Source organism: Pogoniulus pusillus, chromosome 39 (assembly GCF_015220805.1).
Source record: "Pogoniulus pusillus isolate bPogPus1 chromosome 39, bPogPus1.pri, whole genome shotgun sequence".
NCBI lineage: Eukaryota > Metazoa > Chordata > Aves > Piciformes > Lybiidae > Pogoniulus > Pogoniulus pusillus.
In genome coordinates, this window is record NC_087302.1 from 6502789 (window position 1) to 6521804 (window position 19016).

The window sequence follows — 19016 nt, forward strand, 5'->3', positions numbered from 1 at the left end:
GAACTGGACTGGTGAGTCTGGGCCACAGCCCCAGGTGCTCTTTATAGTAGCAGAGGTGGAGGCTCAAGCCTGGAATGTCCCCAAACCCTGCCCTACCCACAGCGTGGGGCCCTGCCCAGACCATGCCAGTGGTCAGTGGCTGAGAGCGTCAATCCCAGCTGGGGTGAAGCCTGAGCCTGTTCCCAGTGCCAGGAGCCCAACCTGGCCCCATTTTCTGAGCAGAGCAAGTCAGAGCCCCCCCAAGCCACCATCCTGTCACCCCCAGACTCTCCACACCAGCTCTGCTCCGTGGGGCTCTGAGGGGCAGGGCAAAGAGAGGGATCAGGGAGGTCTTTGCCATCTCTCCATCATACAGGGGAGAGTCACAGCCCCGATGGGATGTGCCAAGGGGATCCCTGTGCTTTGGCAGTGCTGTGGTGGCAGCTGCCTGCCTGCCCTGCTCCCGTGGCGCTCCAGCCCTCCTTTTCCCGGTGCAGACTCAGACGCTGCAGCGCTGGCAAAAGCCAAGTCGCTGTTTCTTCCCTGCCGCCGCCCCGGGGCCAGTCGGTACGGAGGTGCTGGGTTCGCACAAGCGGGTGCGGACGGCCCCGAGCCCTCCTCCCCGGCGCTCCGGGAGCGGGAGCGGAAGGAGCGGCCCCCGGCGCGGGCGTTGCTATACGGAACAGCGCCGCTAGAGGGAGACCTGCGCCCGGGAACCTGCCGGGAATGGGCCGGGGAGGCTCCGGGCGGGCACCGGAGGGCACTGGGCGGGCACCGGAGGGCACTGAGCGGGCACCGGAGGGCACTGGGCGGGCACCGGAGGGCACTTAGCGGGCACCGGAGGGCACTGGGCGGGCATCGGAGGGCACTGGGCGGGCTCCGGCACTCGCACTTCTCCCGGCTGCGTGCGGCTGCTTCATCTCGCATCCCCGATCGAACCTGGGAGAGGGCAGCGAGCTCTGCCTGCTCCACTGCAGGGCATCCCCCATCTGGAGCCATGCCCCACCTCGGGCCGCCTCGCCAGGACAGCCACGGGTTTGCTGCCTGTCACAGAACCTATTCCCAGCTTTCCCATCTCTCTCATCTCCGGAGCATCTTGGAGCATCTTGAAAAGCACTCAGGGCTTCCCCCGTGGTGTTCTGGACATCCAGAACCCCGGAGCAGTGTTGGGGCAACGAACCACATCAGCCGGGGGGTGCTGGGGGACACAGGGTGCAGATGAGGTTCTCTTGGGTGGTGGCAAGAGCAGGCCAGGATGACCGCATCACATCAGCATGCAGGAGCATCCCTGGGGAAGCGTGACTGTGCCCCAGCCTCTGTACCCTGCAGCTCTGCCAGGAGCAAGCCTTGGCTGGGTGTGCAGCAGCCCTGCAGCTTCTTCTCGGGGCCGTTCTGCGATGCCTCGGGCAGGGTTTGTTTGCACAACCCGGACCTGGCTCTCGCCCTGGGCCAAGGGAGGCTTCAGCCGCTGAGTGTTGTTGTGAGAAGCGTTCACCCGCAGGTTTAGCACAAGCAAACACGCCAAGGGGCTGAGCTCCACTCACCCTGCTCTCCTGCCTGCCTATTTCAGCTTCGGCCGCCACTGCTGATAACCCCTGGGTGCCGTCCAGGCGCCACAGTCGCCGCCGCAGCTCCATCACCAGCCAGCTGCCAGCCACAGGCAGCAGCCCACCATGGCCAAAGCCACGGGGAAAAGGGGCTGGAAAAATCACTGCGTGGGTAGTTGTCTCTTTTGGGCTGTGGATAGAGGAAGGAGCAAACACAGGGCCAGATTCAGAGGGTGAAATGCCACCTGCCTGGGCTTCAGTCCTCTGCTTCCAGTTTGTGCATCTTACCGGCAGTGCCTTCCAGTGCTGCTCAGTGTTGAGCCCTGCATCTGAACCTGCTCAGTGGTCACAGGCAACTCCTGCCCTGCAGCCACAGGGATGCAAGCTGCCTGTGCAACCTCGGTGGGCACAACTGCAGCCCTGGCTCTGGAGGTGCCATTGCAACACAAACTAAGCTGGGCTCAGCTCATCAGGAATTTGAGTGTCCATTTGGGAGGACATTGCCCCATGGCCACAGGATTCCACTGGGCCACTAGTTCCCACACCCCATCTGCCTCCAGTCTGGCTGGGAGACCCTTGGCTGGAGGTGATGGTGGTGGTGAGGAGCCAGCTTTGCAGCCAGCAAGCTGCTGTGGTGGGGCAGGCGAGTGGCTGAGCCCTGTGGAGAGCCACACTGGATGTGTCTGGGTGGTCATTTAGAGGCTGAAAATGGTGCTGGATGTGGCATGTGGTCTGGCCGCTCTGGTCCCAAAGAGTCTCAGGCCACCCAGGGCTGGTTCCCAGGCTGGGGGCTGCCCTGCCACAGGCTCCAGTCCCCCTGCGCTGCCCTCCCACGGGGTGAACGGCTCTTGAGAGCTGTGCGGGAGAGGCAAGCCAGCTGAAGAGCTGATTCTGATGGTTTTCATCCTGTCCCGAGAGAAGGGGGAATTTGTTTCGTGTGGAGTCCAAGAGCTGTTTACATGCTGATGAGGCAGCTCCCTGTGCTGCTGGGGAAGAGCTGGAGGAGCAGCACGTTCGCTGGGCATGAGGTCCCCTTGCCCTCACACATCATGGCAGAGACCTCCCAGAGCTCCCCTACACTGTCCAGCAGTGCCCAGTGCTGCCTGCCTGAGCCAGGGACAGATCTGCAGCTGCAGATGGATGCCAAAAGTGGTGCAACATTACCCAGTGCATGGGGTGGGCAGGGCTGCAAACCCCAGAAGAATCCTGGTGACTTGGAGGATGGAGGATGGAGAACAGAGTCTCTAGGGTGTCCTGGAGCCACAGCTCCCACGGCCACACGTGGGGCCAAACAGGAGCTCAGGGCATGTAACACGAGGCAGCACTGGTACCAAAACGGGCTGAGAGAGACACCAAGCTTCCCAAAAGCACATCTCTGCCACAGGCCAGGCCAGCGTCTGTCCGCGGGCATAGCAAAGGGGCCAGCATCTCTGCCACAGCTGCCTCTCGTCTGCAGGAGCCTCACGGGCAGTGGGTGATTAATCTTTAGTCACAGAGGACCAGGGAGAAGCAGCCATTAATAAAGCCCCTGCCCAGGCAGTACCACGGCGCTGCCGTGCCCTGCCCCTGCCCGCGCCGCAAGCTGTGCCGAGGGCCGGGCACGGGCGCGGCGCAGATGTTGCTGCAGGGGAGCGGGGTCAGGGCTGTCTGACGAGGAGGAATGGCCGTGGGGAAGGTGTTTGTTTTTGTAGCAGCTGGATGTGTCTCGAGGAGGGATGGGAACGTCTCCTGTCACTCGCGGGCCGGGGAGGAGGCTGGCAGGGCAGGGATAAAGCTCCTGACAAGTTTGGACTAGCAGGCGAGTTGATTAGCTGAGAGATGAAAATTCACAGCTCTGCCCTCAGCGGGGCCGTGAGCTGCTGGAGATGTGTTTACGCGAGGGGAAAGCACCCCCGTGCTTGCTGCTCGACCCCCGCCGTGCCTGCCGCCCGCCCCCCGCCGCCGCTGCGCCGCCGCCCCGGTGAACCGCAGCTCCCGAAGCGCCTTGGGCCGGCAGCGGGACCCGACGGCAAGGACAGCCACGGAGGCTCCGCAGAGCCCGGAGCGGTGGCTTTGCTGGGGGCAGGCAGGAGGGATGGGGGACACGGGGCACAAGGACCAGAAGGGAGGTCGGAGCGAGGCTGCTGTTGGCGTCTTCTCCCCAGTAACTCTCGACAGGGTGAGAGGAAATGGGCTCAAGCTGCACCCGGGGAGGTCTAGGCAGAGGATATTAGGAACGAGAGTGGTCAGGGATTGGAACAGGCTGCCGGGGGAGATGGTTCAATCAACACCCCTAGAGGTGTTCAAGGAAGATGTGGACGTGGCACTTGGGGGCATGGTTTAGTGGCCATGGTGGTTAGAGTCATAGAATGTCAGGGGCTGGAAGGGACCGAAAAGATCACAGAATCATTGAACCAACCAGGCTGGAAGAGACCCCCAAGATCACCCAGTGCATCCTATAGGATCATCTGCTCCAGCCCCCTGCCAGAGCAGCATTACCCAGAGCAGATCACACAGAAATGCATCCAGGCAGGTCTGGAATATCTCCAGAGAGGGAGACTCCACAACCTCCCTGGGCAGCCTGTGCCACTGCTCTCTCACCCTCACAGTCAAGTGATGCTTGGGTCAGTGAAATTGATGGTTGGAGTGGATGAGCTTGGAGGTCTTTTCCAAGTGAAACTATTCATAGAACCACAGAATCAAGCAGGTTGGAAGAGAGCTCCAAGCTCAGCCAGCCCAACCTAGCACCCAGCCCTATCCAGTCAACCAGAGCATGGCACTAAGTGCCCCAGCCAGGCTTGGCTGCAACACCTCCAGCCACAGCCACTCCACCACCTCCCTGGGCAGCCCATTCCAATGCCAATCACTCTCTCTGACAACAACTTCCTCCTAACATCCAGCCTAGATCTGCTCTGGCACAGCTTCAGGCTGTGTCCCCTTCTGTTGCTGCTTGTCTGGCAGCAGAGCCCAACCCCACCTGGCTACAGCCTCCCTGCAGGCAGCTGCAGGCAGCAATGAGCTCTGCCCTGAGCCTCCTCTGCTGCAGCCTGCACCCCCCCAGCTCCCTCAGCCTCTCCTCACAGGGCTGTGCTCCAGGCCCTTCCTCAGCCTTGCTGCCCTTCTCTGGGCACCTTCCAGCACCTCAACATCTCTCTTGAATTGAGGAGCCCAGAACTGGATTCTGTGATTTTCTGACTTCTCCCACACACCCAACACCTGCTGTCAGAGCAGGTCACTGCTGGCTGCCCCTGGACACCCTGATGTGCCAGATGTCCCACCGTGGCCAGGGGCATTAGGGACTGGACACCTGACAGTGCCTTGGGTGTGAATTTGAAGGCAAGGGTGGAAGCCAGCACGGGGAGCAAGAGCTGTCAGCTGAGAGCCTGGCTGATGGTACCGATTAGCCCTGATAGACAGAGATAAATGCATCCAGCTGGAGGCTGAACAAATCGATGCTGTACATTGTATAATTGTCTTCAAAACTAAGGTAATGACTGCCTCTTGGAATGCTTTGATCTTATCAGAAAGACAAGGAATACACTAATGGCTTTAATTAGACTTGGGGGATGAAATGAATTCGGCCTCCTGGGTGAGCTGGTTTCTGGAATTGACCACTGGTGGGGATAGAAAAGGCTTTAATCAGATTTAGGCTCTTTAATACCCACAATAGTGGTGTCTGCATGTGTGATACAGACCCTACTGTCATGTCTGGGGTGAGGTGGGTGGAACCTGCAGGCTGCCCAGCCTCAGGCTGCCTGTGCCTTTAGGAGCCTTTTCTCAATGCACTCTCCCGTTTGTGTTGGAGCTCTGCAGGTTCTGCTGGGTTTATTTAGGGGTTTCTAAAGGAAAGCCAAACCAACCTGCCAAAAAGCAGGGGAGGCTGCTGGGGGTTTCCTTCCCAGCAGCATTGTGGTGGCCATGCTGAGCATCCAGAGCGAGCCAGCAGCAGGTACCACAGCTGCATGACTGCAAGGGAACAGGGAAGGTCTTATCTCTCCTGAACACATCTTGGTGTTGTCCTCCAGCACTCCTAGAGCGAGAGGTGCTGAGTGCTTGGAGGGCAAGCAGAGGCTGCCTCGGTGCTGCCCTGCCACATGAAGCTGCTGCTCATCAGTTGGCCCAGGCTGAGTGGAGAGTGCAGGCAGCTGGAGCTGGTTCTGCCCCGTGTCCCTCTCTGGGCTTCCCATGATGTGAGCAGAGGTGAGGACAGGTTGGCTTGCAGGGGGTTCTGCCTCTGCCTCATGGAATCATAGAACTGGTTTGGTTTGGAAAAGGCCTCTGAGGTCACTGAGTCCCACCATCAACACAGCCCCACCATGGCCATCAAACCATGTCCCCAGGAGCCACATTCACGCATCTCTTGAACCCCTCCAGGGATGGTGACTCCACTACCTCCCTGTTCCAATCCCTGAGCACTCTTGCAGCAAAGAAATGTTTCCTAATATCCACCTTAAACCTCCCCTGGCACAGTTTCAGGCCATTTCCTCTTGTTCTATCACCTGATCCTAGGGAGAAGATGCCCATGCTGTGAGGTGTCCCCAGTGTGGTCCCATGGTGGCATCCCTGGGTGTGCACCTGCCTCTCCCCTGGTTATTTCATGGTGACCTCAGGCTGCTCTCTAAGCAGCAGCAGCAGCAGCCCAGGTGGTGAAGCTGAAGAGGCAGCAGTTGTTCTTCCTAGGCCATGTTGATGCCTTCCCTGCTGTAACTGCAGATTTGGGTGATTTGAGGGGGGGTTGCCATGGGCCACAGCACTTCCCTTATGTTAATTTGTTGGGTTTAGATGAGCTCCTGTAAAGGATTTCATAACAAGAGCTGCTGCCAATGAAAGCACAACCTTGTGCAGCAGCTACTCCACAGCCAAATTCTTTCAAGGCCAAGCCTCCAGGCGTGGTGTAAGCTCCTTGTAAGTGGCTGAGGTTTTGTGTCAGTAGAGAGGAGAGCTCAGCGAGGTCAGCACTTGCCCCACAGGAGGGTGGTGGAGGCCACCTAGGTCAGCCTCAGGTGGAGAGCACAGTCAACTTGCTAGAGGGCAGGGATCCATCCAGAGGGCCCTGGACAGGCTGCAGAGCTGTGCCCAAGCCAACCTCATGCCATTCAACAAGGCCAAGTGGAAGGTCCTGCACCTGGGTGGGTGCAATCCCAAGCACAGCTCCAGGCTGGGTGAGAAATGGCTGAGAGCAGCCCTGAGGAAAAGACCCAGATGACATCCCCCAGCCCTCAGCATCCAGCTGAGAGGGACAAACAAACAGGTCTCCTTCTGCCCTTTCTTTCTGGACTGGGGAGGGGAGCAGGCAGGGTGGGTTACACTCTCCAGAGCCCAACCTGCTCTGCCTTTGCTCATTGCACTGCAGAGCTGTTTACCGCTGTGGATTCCAGCCCTCTGCTCTCTGAGGCTCTGAAGATGTATTTCCTCTTGTGCCCTTCCTCCTTCTGGCAGGCAGGCTCCCAGGTGGCTCTGGAGAATGTCAAAGTGGGAAATAAAGTTGTTTGCTGGGGGAACAAGAGAAAAAAGGAGAGAGGAAAAAGAGAAAGGGGAAAAAAGGAAGCTGAAGCAGTGCAGTGTGAGGGGGCTGGGCAGAGGTGAGGGAGATCCAGACATGGAACATCAGGAAAGCTCTGCCAGTCCCAGCTCTGTGCTGTTGGTGCCACAGGAACCATGGCTCTGCCAGTCCCAGCTCTGTGCTGTTGGTGCCACAGGAACCATGGCTCTGCCAGTCCCAGCTCTGTGCTGTTGGTGCCACAGGATCCATGGCTCTGCCAGTGCTGCCACCTGCCCTACGCCATGGGTGGAACAAGCTGCCCAGGGCAGTAGTGGAGTTCCCATCCCTGGAGAGGTTTCAAAGCCATGGAGCTGAGGGGCATGGTCTGGTGGTGACCTGGCAGTGCTGGCTTCATTGCTGGACTTGGCCTTCTCTGAAGGCTCTGCAGCTTTTTCCTTCCTGGAGCAGGCTAAGGCACAGCACAGGACCAAGTCACAGTGACACAGTGTGAGTGTCCCCATGGCCTTTCCAGCTCCTGCCTTGCAGCTTTCCTGCCGGGAGCACACATGCAGCCCTTGGGCTCGTCTTGGAAGGCTTCGTGGTGCTGAAACAGATGACTCTATTTATCTGCAGTGACTGATGGCTGAGCACATTCCTGGCCCTGCCATCATCTGGTTCTTGTAACATCCATCGTGAGCAGCGCAAGCAAACACAGCAGCGATCCAGGACAGCGCTGGGAGGCAGCCAGGTGAGGCAGAGGTAGGGTGGAGAGGGGGCTGGAGGTGGGTGGAAGTGGGCAGACATGGGTGGAGATAAGTGGAAATGGTTAGGAGGTGGGTGAAGATGGCTGGAGGTGGGCAAAGGTGGGTAGAGATGGGTGGAGATGGGTTTGAGTTGGGTAGAGATGGCTGGAAGTGAGTGAAGGTGGACAGAGATGGATTGGAAGTGGGCAGAAATGAGTGGAGATGGGTTGGAGGTGGGTGAGGGTGGGCAGAGATGGGTGGAGATGGGTTGGCGGTGGGTGAAGGAGGGCAGAGATGGGTGGAGATGGGTTAGAGGTGGGCAGAAATGAGTGGAGATGGGTTGGAGGTGGGTGAGGGTGGGCAGAGATGAGTGGAGATGGGTTAGAGGTGGGCAGAAATCAGTGGAGATGGGTTGGAGGTGGGTGAGGGTGGGCAGAGATGGGTGGAGATGAGTTGGAGATGGGGCTGGAGGTGAGTGGATGTGGGGCTGGAGCCGAAGCTGGAGGTAGAGAGAGGGAAAGGGAAGGGAGGGGAAAGTGGGAGAAGGAAAAGGAAAGGAGGGGAAGGGAAGGGAAGGGAAGGGAAGGGAAGGGAAGGGAAGGGAAGGGAAGGGAAGGGAAGGGAAGGGAAGGGAAGGGAAGGGAAGGGAAGGGAAGGGAAGGGAAGGGAAGGGAAGGGAAGGGAAGGGAAGGGAAGGGAAGGGAAGGGAAGGGAAGGGAAGGGAAGGGAAGGGAAGGGAAGGGAAGGGAAGGGAAGGGAAGGGAAGGGAAGGGAAGGGAAGGGAAGGGAAGGGAAGGGAAGGGAAGGGAAGGGAAGGGAAGGGAAGGGAAGGGAAGGGAAGGGAAGGGAAGGGAAGGGAAGGGAAGGGAAGGGAAGGGAAGGGAAGGGAAGGGAGAGAAGGCCATGGCATCCCACAGGAGCACCAGGACTGGGCACAGATGCTGCAAGATGAGAAACTGCGAATCTGGGAGGCTTCTGCTGAAGATATTTTTCCGTTGGTGAGGCCATGGGGTGGAGCAGGAGGAGCAGGGGATGGGGTGGGGTGGGGGGGTGGGGGGAGAGGCAGCTGCCTGCAGCAGCAGCAGCAGCAACAAAAGGCAGAAGGGGGAGAGGAGCACGAGGGAGAGATTTTTGATTCATACTCAAAAAATTACCCAACCTTTATTGCCAGAATGTCTACATTTTTATGTGCTTAAGCAGAGTGAGTTATGGAAATCTTAAAACAATGGAATGATCTCCTCCACTGCCCTCGATGTGCTCAGTCACCACCCTCCCGACCAAGTGGAATCTCTTTTCTTCCCCCCACCCCCCTCGTTTTATTGACTTACAAAAATGTCTCTGCTATCAACACCCTCTGTGTGCATCCCATAAATACCAGGGTGGGACACAAGGCTTTTTGGAGGGGAGGGGTTTTATAAACCCTGGGTGGGATATGAGGCTTTTTGAGGAGGGAGGAGTGGGGGGTGGTGTCTCTCCAAACCCATCTCTGCCCCAGCTTTCTTCCTCCCAGCTCCATTTTCACGGTGTTAGGTTGATTTGGCAATTTCTTCTTTCTCTTCAAACCTGCCCCAAGAAGAGGGGCTGCAAATTCCTTGAATCCCATCCAAGCTCAGAGCTCTGGGCTGTGCTCTGTGGGAGTCCCTCAGCTGTCAGTCACGGGCTGGCCTTATAAATCTTGCTCAGCGCCGTGGGAGAGCAGGGCAGGGGCTGCCTTACACCTTCCATCTGCCAGGTAAGGGACCACAGGGGTGAAAAACCAGAGCTGGGCATCCCACCCAGCACAGGTCCCACAGCACGAGGCAGGGATCTGTTGGGTTTGTGCTGGGCAGCAGGCTGGGAGCAGAGTTTATAGAATCAATCATAGAAACATAGAATCAATCATAGAGTCAATCATGGAATCATAGAATCAATCATAGAACCAATCACAGAAACATACAATCAATCATAGAGTCAATCATGGAATCATAGAATCAGTCATAGAATCAATCATAGAATCAATCATGGCATCAATCATGGAATCATAGAATCAATCATAGAAACATAGAATCAATTATGGAATTATAGAATCAGTCATAGAATCAATCATAGAAACATAGAATCATAGAACCAATCATAGAATCATAGAATCAATCATGGAATAATAGAACCCATCATGGAATCAATCATACAAACATACAATCAATCACAGAACCAATCATAGAATCAATGATAGAATCAATCATAGAAACATAATCATAGCATCAGTCAGGGCTGGAAGGGACCACAAGGATCAGCCAGTTCCAGCCCTCCTGCCATGGGCAGGAACACCTCACATTAGAGCAGGCTGCCCACAGCCTCATCCAGCCTGGCCTTAAACAGCTCCAGGGATGAAGCTTCCACAACCTCCCTGGGCAACCCATTCCAGGCTCTCTCCACCCTCATGCTGAAGAACTTCTTCCTAACATCCAGTCTGAATCTCCCCATTTCCAGCTTTGTTCCATCCCTCCCAGTCCTGTCAGGAGAGGAGAGGAGAGGAGAGGAGAGGAGAGGAGAGGAGAGGAGAGGAGAGGAGAGGAGAGGAGAGGAGAGGAGAGGAGAGGAGAGGAGAGGAGAGGAGAGGAGAGGAGAGGAGAGGAGAGGAGAGGAGAGGAGAGGAGAGGAGAGGAGAGGAGAGGAGAGGAGAGGAGAGGAGAGGAGAGGAGAGGAGAGGAGAGGAGAGGAGAGGAGAGGAGAGGAGAGGAGAGGAGAGGAGAGGAGAGAGTTGCTGTGTGAGCTGCAGCCCATCACCTGCCCGAGCAGTTGATAACCTTGCTAAGTGCCACTGCCTGCTGCCAGGGAGTCTCTGGCAGGCAAATTTACTTTTTTCCTTCCTCTTTTTTTTTTCCCTTTTTTTTTTTTTTTCTTCCCCTCCAACTCAAGTCCAAAAGCTGCAAGTTCCCCAGAAGATGTTTTGGCTCTCATTCAGGGTTTGTTTGTTTTTCTGCTTCCTACAAGTGACACACTGAGAGCCATTTGCTGCTGATAATGTTACAGCCTTGCTGCAGCGCCAGTAGCGCTGAGATGTGCTGGGGCTCAGCTGGGCAAGCAGGCAGCCTGCCAGGACTTGGTGCCAGCAGCCAAAACCCTGGGGCTGAGGCTTTCACTGCCCTCCCTCCAGCCCCACCAGCCACCCCATCTACCTGTGCCCACTGCCCTGAGCTGAGGCTGCCCCAGAGAGGCAGCACAGGGGACGTTTGTAGAGCAAGGAGCAAGAGCAGTATCAGAGCGCGGTGCCCAGGGGATGCAGCTGTGCCAACCCTGCAGCCAGTGGAGCAGGAATCATGGAGTAAGGAGAGTGGAGAAAGGCAGCAATGGAGCATGAGTAGAGAGCAAAGGTTGTGGAGTAGAGAGCATGGAGCAGGGAGCAGTGCAGCTATGGGGCAGAGAACAATAGAGCAGCAGGGCAGTGGAGATGAAGCATAGAATAATGGAGCATGGAACAGTGGGGTGTGGAATATGGAGTAAGGAACTTGGAGCAATGGAGCATGGAGCAGGAAACACAGAGTATAGAGCAGGAAACAGAGTATGGAGCATGGAGCAGGAGACAAAGAGTATGGAACATGGAGAAGGAAACAAAGAATATGAAGAATGGAGCAGGAAACAGAGCGTGGAGTATGGAGCAGGAAACAAAGAGTATGGAGCATGGGGCAGGAAACAAAGAGTATGGAGCAGGAAATAAAGAGTATGGAGCATGGAGCAGGAAACAAAGAGTATGGAGCAGGAAATAAAGAGTATGGAGCAGGAAACAAAGAATATGGAGCATGGAGCAGGAAACAAAGAGTATGGAGCAGGAAATAAAGAGTATGGAGCAGGAAACAAAGAATATGGAGCATGGAGCAGGAAACAAAGAGTATGGAGCAGGAAACAAATAATATGGAGCATGGAGCAGGAAACAAAGAGTATGGAACAGGAAATAAAGAGTATGGAGCATGGAGCAGCAGAGCAGAGAACAGAGCACATACTCTGGAGCACAGAGCAGCCTCTGGCAGCTCCTTGGCCAAAGTGCCTGCAGCCTCCTGAACTTCCTTGGGAAAGCAACTTGGGTTTGAATGGCTGAAAGTTAAAAGTTGTTGACCTTCTGGGCAAAAAAAACCCCTGCTCTGTGCACATTTCACATCCCAGGGAATGAAGCCATTACTTTGTCATTACTTTCTGTGTGGAAAACCTCCTCCTGGGGAGTCAGGCGCTCTGCTGAGGATGCTGCAATCTCCAGCTTGCTTATGTTGTGCTAAAAACCAAACAAACAGACCCTGAAAAGCCCTGGAGAGCTACAGCAATCTGCTGAGCTGAGGAAAGGAGCAAGGATCTATCAGGGCCTCAGCACAGGACACAGCACAGCTCCTGCAAGGTCATTGAGCTGGCTGAGGGACACCTCTAAGTGCAAGGGGTGCACAGAGGACAAGGGACAGTCATGGTTGGATGGACAGGATGATGGAGGTCACTGCTTAAAGGGGGACTGTAAGAAAGATGGGGACAGAGTTTTGAGCAGGATCTATTGTGACAGGACAAGAGGTGATGGTTTGAAACCAAAAGAGCTTCAGACTGGAGAGAAGGAAGAAATGTTTGACACTGAGGGTGGTGAAATGCTGGACCAGGTTGCACAGAGAGATGCTCCATTCCTGGAACCATTCCAGGTCAGGTTGTTTGGGTCTCTGAACAACCTGCTCTAGTCGGGGATGTTCCTGCTGACTGCAAGGAGAGTTGGACTGGATGAGCTTTAAAGGTCCCTTCTATCCCAAACCATTCCACAGTTCACAGAATCACAGAGTCACAGAATTAACCAGGTTGGAAAAGACCTCCAGGATCATCAAGTCCAACCTAGCACTTGACCCTTCTAATTAACTACCCCATGGCACTAAGTGCCTCATGCAGCCTCCTCTGAAACACCTCCAGGGATGGGGACTCCACCACCTCCCCGGGCAGCCCATTCCAATGCCAATCAGTCTTTGTGTGAAGAACTTCTTCCTAACATCCAGTCTAAAGCTGCCCTGGCACACCTTGAGACTCTGTCCTCTTGTTCTGTTGCTGCTTGCCTGGCAGAAGAGCCCAACCCCACCTGGCTACAACCTCCCTTCAGGTATCTGCAGACAGCAATGAGCTCTGCCCTGAGCCTCCTCTGCTGCAGCCTGCACCCCCCCAGCTCCCTCAGCTGACCATTCCTTTGCACCTCACAGGTCTGTATCTTTAGAAAACAGGAATTTAAACTTAGAGGATCTTCTTACTTTGTCATCCATGCTGCTGCTGCAGCTCCTCCTGCCCTTGGAAAGACCATCCCAGCCCTGAGCCCCAGCAAGAGCAGCCCAGGCTTGCTCCAGCCACTGCTGCCCCCAGGTACCACAGCCGCAGGGCTCCGCCGGCGCTTGCTGCGAGAGCAGGGAAAGAAGAGCTGGGAAGTTTATAAACAGCCTGGGGATGGTTTATGGAAGGAGGTTATGAAATGCAATTAAATGTTTTATAAAGTGTCCTGATTGAACTCCTGGGTCACTGGATGATTTTGATCATAAATCAGCAAATGAGCTGCTGCTGGAGCCCTGGAGGATGGGATGAGCAGGGGAGACACGGAGCAACCTGGAGGTCTCTTCAGCACTTGTTCTGCTGCTGCGACCTTCGTGCTTTGGGAAGTACCTCAGGGGGAATCAGTTCCAAGTAGGAGAGGATCTCCTGGGAGGTGCTGATGGTCCCCACAGCTCAGCAGCCCCAGCCCTGCCCGGGGCTGCTTGGTTACTGTACAGCCTTTCAGGCTGTCACCCTTTAGGTAACCTGCAGGATGTGAAGGGGCTGAGTGGGCAGCAAGGGCTGAGGGTACCCCACTGGCACCTCCCCTGCAGGAGCACACCAAGCACAACAGCTCCATCACCCGTAGTGGCTCCGTGGCGCTGGCACGGTGGCAGCTGGGCACACGGCTGTGACAAACAGCCAGCCCCTGGCACCCAGCGAGCAGCAGAGGGAGGTTGGCCACAGAAGAGAAGTGAGCAGTAAGGGGTGGACATGGAAGCACACTGAGGAGTGTGGTTCAGGGACCAGCTCAGGCTGCAGCTCACTGCCTCACAGCAGCAGCCGTGGTCGGTGTTTACCAGGGGCCAGGACAGCTGCTGCAGGGCTGGCCAAGAGCTGATCGCGGCAGTCTGAGCTGTATCCTCCCAGCCACAGTGGCCAGCACTGGGACTCTGCCTCTCACCTTACCCAGGAAACCAAACCCTCTGCTTTGCTGGAGAAGAACCTGCAAGCCCTGGCACCGAGCACTGGAGGTCTGTCTTCAACCCCAGGAGCACGGAGTGGGTGTAAGGGGCAGCTTGTGACAGTGGCCCCCAGCCGTGGCTGAGGCACAGCCAAATACCTCCAAGCTTGGAAAAGCTAATTAAAAACCCCTAAGTGCAGCACAGGCATCACGTGGCTGACATTTGGCTTCTCATCCCTGAGCTGCTGGTCCAACAGCTCTCAAGCCAGAGGTTAAGCCTCCCAGTTCCTCTTTTTGATCTGCATCATTCACATTTTTCCATGTTGTTGGGCACTGGGGTGGGGGGGAACAGACCTAAAGAAATCTCTTTGAATTAGGGTGAGACTCTAATTGCCTTCCCTTCTCCTCCCCATGTCAGGTCCAAATGGCTGCCCAGGGACCTGCACACCCCTGCTCAGCCCAGGAGCTCGACAGGTGGGGCGAGGAGCACTGCTGCACTTCAGAGTGGATGAGCAGGACGCAAAGATGCAGCTGAAAAAGCTCTGATCTCCATCCCTGCTCCCACTGCCATGGGCAGAGCTGGGGGGTGTGGGGGGAGATGCTCCCAGCCACGCGTGGCTGACCTGGCAGGCAGCTTCCCACCCGTTCCCACCAGCTCATGCGATGGAAGTGGCTGACAATGGGCTCGGCAGCTGCCAAAACCCAACATGAGGCTCGCAGATGTCCCTGGGACCAGCAAACCCTGCAGGAAGATCCATGCGGCACCAGAGGTTCCCCTCAATTTGCTTCAGATGCTGCTCGCCCCCTTCGGCAGCCATCGCTGGGGGGGGGAGATCCTTCAGAGAGAAAAGCATAAATCCAGCTCCACATCCAGCCTGAGTTTATCTCCTCTGGTTCAAATTAAGCGACTGGGGTCATTTTTTATACGCTGCCATTTGTCTTTTACCTGAGGGCACTGTGGAAAGGAAGGGGTAGGGGGAAAAGGTGAATCGAGCACGAAAGCAGGGAAGGAGCAGAGTCTTTAGCAGACAATTAGCTGAAGTAACTTCAGACACTCGCTAAAGCCTCTACGTGGAGATCAAATGTAGGCAGAGTCCTTACCGGTGGCTCTGGTGATAAATCAGTGCCTGTGGCTGCGCGCCAGAAGCCCGCGGGGGAACAGCTCTGATCCCAGCGATGCTAGAGGACAGGAGCAGGACAGGAGAGCCCCCAGCTCCCACCAGCACCACCAGCCTCACCTCAGTACCATCCCAGTTTACTTTCTAAGGCCAAGGAAGGGACACGACGTAAACTGGCAGCACAGCAAACAGGCAGGCAGAGGGCGAGGGCTGTGCCACCACCCGGAGCCACCGAGCAGGTCTGGGGCAGCAGAGCTGAGCAGAGGAAGCCTCATTAGAGCATCTGCTCCCTGCTTCCACAGCCCCTGACAAAAGGCTTTGTCTGCGCAGGGTGGGCTGGCTTTGCTCAGCAGCTCCTGACAGCCCCCAGGGGTTTCAGAGGCTTCTGTGCCCAAGCCGAAGCCCCAGCTTGGGGAAGGTTGGCACCGCGGGGCAGCTGGCAGCTGCCTGCAGCTCACGCTGCCTGTCACCTCCTCCCTTTCCGCCGCTCACATCGGTCCAGCTCGGAGCTCTACAACCCTCTTTGTATACCCAGGACCACCTGGCACTTGCCAAGGTGTTAATGCCCGTGGAAGACCTTCCAGCAGTCCCTGAGCCCTGGCAGCAAGTGCACCTTTCCGTGCAACCCAGACTAGACCCAGGAACCCTTCCCACTGCTTCTCCCCACTTTAAACACCACCACCACCAAAAGCTGCTTCTCACAGCTCGGTGGAGCAGGCTGGGTGGAGGCACACGAGGAGCGTGCCTGACTGGAAATGTTTACTAGGAGGATACACAGAGTGCACTGGTAGGGCAAGCAGGGGTGGGTTTAGGCTCAGCCTTTGGAGGAGTGCATGTCCCTTACGGTGAAACCACTTGGCAGAGGGCAAATAGAAGGGCACCCAGTGTTTGCAGCAGTCTGAGCTGCCTCCACACCACTGTTTGCACTTGTCCCCCTAGAGCCTCACAGTGCCTAGAGACATCCCACCCTGGGGAGAAAAAGCATGAACTTGGAATCATAGAGTCACAGAATCAAGCAGGTGGGAAGAGAGCTCCAGGCTCAGCCAGTCCAACCTAGCACCCAGCCCTGGCCAATCAACCAGACCATGGCACTAAGTGCCCCAGCCAGGCTTGGCTTCAACATCTCCAGGCACTGCCACTCCACCACCTCCCTGGGCAGCCCATTCCAATGCCAATCACTCTCTCTGACAACAACTTCCTCCTAACATCCAGCCTAGACCTGCCCTGGCACAGCTTCAGGCTGTGTCCCCTTCTTCTGTTGCTGCTTGCCTGGCAGAAGAGCCCAACCCCACCTGGCTACAGCCTCCCTGCAGGGAGCTGCAGGCAGCAATGAGCTCTGCCCTGAGCCTCCTCTGCTGCAGGCTGCACACCCCCAGCTCCCTCAGCCTCTCCTCTCAGGGCTGTGCTCCAGGCCCCTCCCCAGCCTTGCTGCCCTTCTCTGGGCACCTTCCAGCACCTCAACATCTCTCTTGAATTGAGGAGCCCAGAACTGGACACAGCACTCAAGGTGTGGCCTGAGCAGTGCTGAGCACAGAGGCAAAAGAACCTCCCTTGTCCTGCTGCCCACACTGCTCCTGAGCCAGCCCAGGATGCCATTGGCCTGAATTTTCTAACTAGAACCAAACCAAACCATTTTCTCTGTAGGAAGCTCCCCCTGGAGCCTGTGGTCTGCTGTGTTTAGGCCAGAGCATGAGCAGCTCCAGCATGTCAATATTTTGGGTGACTCAATGACAAACCTGAGAGCCTCTGTGTTGAGAGCAGCTGAACTTTGTGCTGCCACTGCATGAAAAGGCAAAACGTTCAGGGGAAAGCCAATTGGATGACAACCTCTTCAACCCACCTTGTCTGCAGCACCCAGGGAGAGAGCTCAGCACCCAGCACCAGACCTGGCTGGCCATGAGCCCCCAAACCTGCTTCAGGTCACTCTCTTTGTGTTTCCTTTTCCCCAGCACTCTTGATTATTATTTTTTTCTCCCCAGGATGAGGTTGGGAAGGACTCAGCACAACACAAATCCTGCCCTTTCCTAAAGTGTAATAAACTCCTTCCCCTGACACATAGGAAAATGTTTTAAGGCAAAGACTTTATAGAGAGCATCAATCACCCTGGAGGTGATGGAATTGCTGCAGAATTATAAGCAAGTCTGAAGTGTCTACAGAGGACTCTAAACACTGTCTTCTATTTATTCTCTGTGTCCTTTGTAAATGTAAACTTCAGTGGAGTCCAGAGGCCCTTCCGTCTCCAGGGCTTGTCAATCCAGCACCTTTCACCACCACTAAAATCACAATTAAAGAAGGGGGGGGGGGGGGAAAGAGAGAGGGGAGTGTGGGGAGGGATAACAAAAACAAACACAAAGCTCACGCCCGGCGGTGACGGCTGCGGACTGCTGCGCCTCCAGCCCGCCGCCCTGATGGGATCCTGCCCCCTGCTTACACCTTCCCATGTGCTGTGGGAGTGTAGCACTGCTGTGTGAGAGCAGAGCCCCTGGAGACACCTCCTCTGGGCTCTCCTCACCTCTCACCATTTCCCAAAATCATAGAATCAAGCAGGTTGGAAGAGACCTCCGAGATCATCCAGTCCCACCTAGCACCAGCCCTAGCCAGTCAACCAGACCATGGCACCAAGTGCCCCAGACAGGCTTTTCTTAAACACCTCCAGGGATGGTGACTCCACCACCTCCCTGGGCAGCCCATTCCAATGGCAAATCACTCTCTCTGCAGGCAAGAGGTGAAGGAGAAGCAGCAGTGAGGCTGGAGGAGGGTGCACATCCTGGCACAGCACCCAGTCCTGGGCACCCACCTGGGAAGCCATCCTGGGCACCCACCTGGGAAGCCATCCTGGAAGGGTAAGAATGGGGAGAAAAATACCCACATTAACTCCTGGATAGCTTGGGATGGAGCCTTGGGCAGCTGGAGGAGCAGCCACATGCAGTGTCCTGGCTGTGCTGGGGCAGGTTTTATCTCCTGCAGACATGAGCCTACCAGCAAGGAACGGTGAATGCTGCACCGCTGAGTAAACACAGATTATGGCTGGGAAAGGCCCTGGGAAGATCAAGCAGAGGACAGTTTGCTGACAGGGGATGGAGCTGGGTGTGGGAGAGCCATCCCAGCTGGAACCAGGCTCTGAGGACCGAGTGCCAGAGCAGGAAGTAACTTTGCTTCCACTGAAAGGGGAGGGGGGAAAGAGAAAAGCTCTTCAATGTTGCGAAGGGAACCTATAGTAAAGACTTCTCTTTGCCAAAAAAGCTGGGGGGGGTTGGGATGTGGGGTGGGAATGTTTGATGCATTGAAATGTGCCACAGCTGCTCTAGGGAGGAAAAAAATAAAGGCTGTCTTGAAAAGTACCTTGTACAGGGACTTGATCCCTGGAGCATCCTCACTCCAGGCAGGGACACTAAGCCAGCACAGTCCCCATGGAGCCTGCAGCAGGAGAAGCTGCAACATCTTCTCCTTGCCTTTGAAGGAGTCAAGAGCTGCATATGGCAACAGAACCCTGGGACCCTTCTGGTCATGGGCATTAGCAGATATTTGGGTTGGCACAAGCAGCTCCTTCACAGCCATGGGCATCAACTACCTGAAGGGAGGCTGTAGCCAGGTGGGGTTGGGCTCTGCTGCCAGACAGCCAGCAACAGAAGAAGGGGACACAGCCTGAAGCTGTGCCAGGGCAGGTCTAGGCTGGCTGTTAGGAGGAAGCTCCTGCCAGAGAGAGTGATTGGCATTGGAATGGGCTGCCCAGGGAGGTGGTGGAGTGGCTGTGGCTGGAGGTGTTGAAGCCAAGCCTGGCTGGGGCACTTAGTGCCATGGTCTGGTTGGTTGGGCAGGGCTGGGGGCTAGGTTGGGCTGGATGAGCTTGGAGCTCTCTTCCAACCTGGTTGATTCCTTTATTCTATGGATCTATGATTCTATGATCTGCATCCTCACAGCATACCTTGTGCCTTTGTCACTGATAGGTTTGCTCTGTGTTGAGTTTGAATG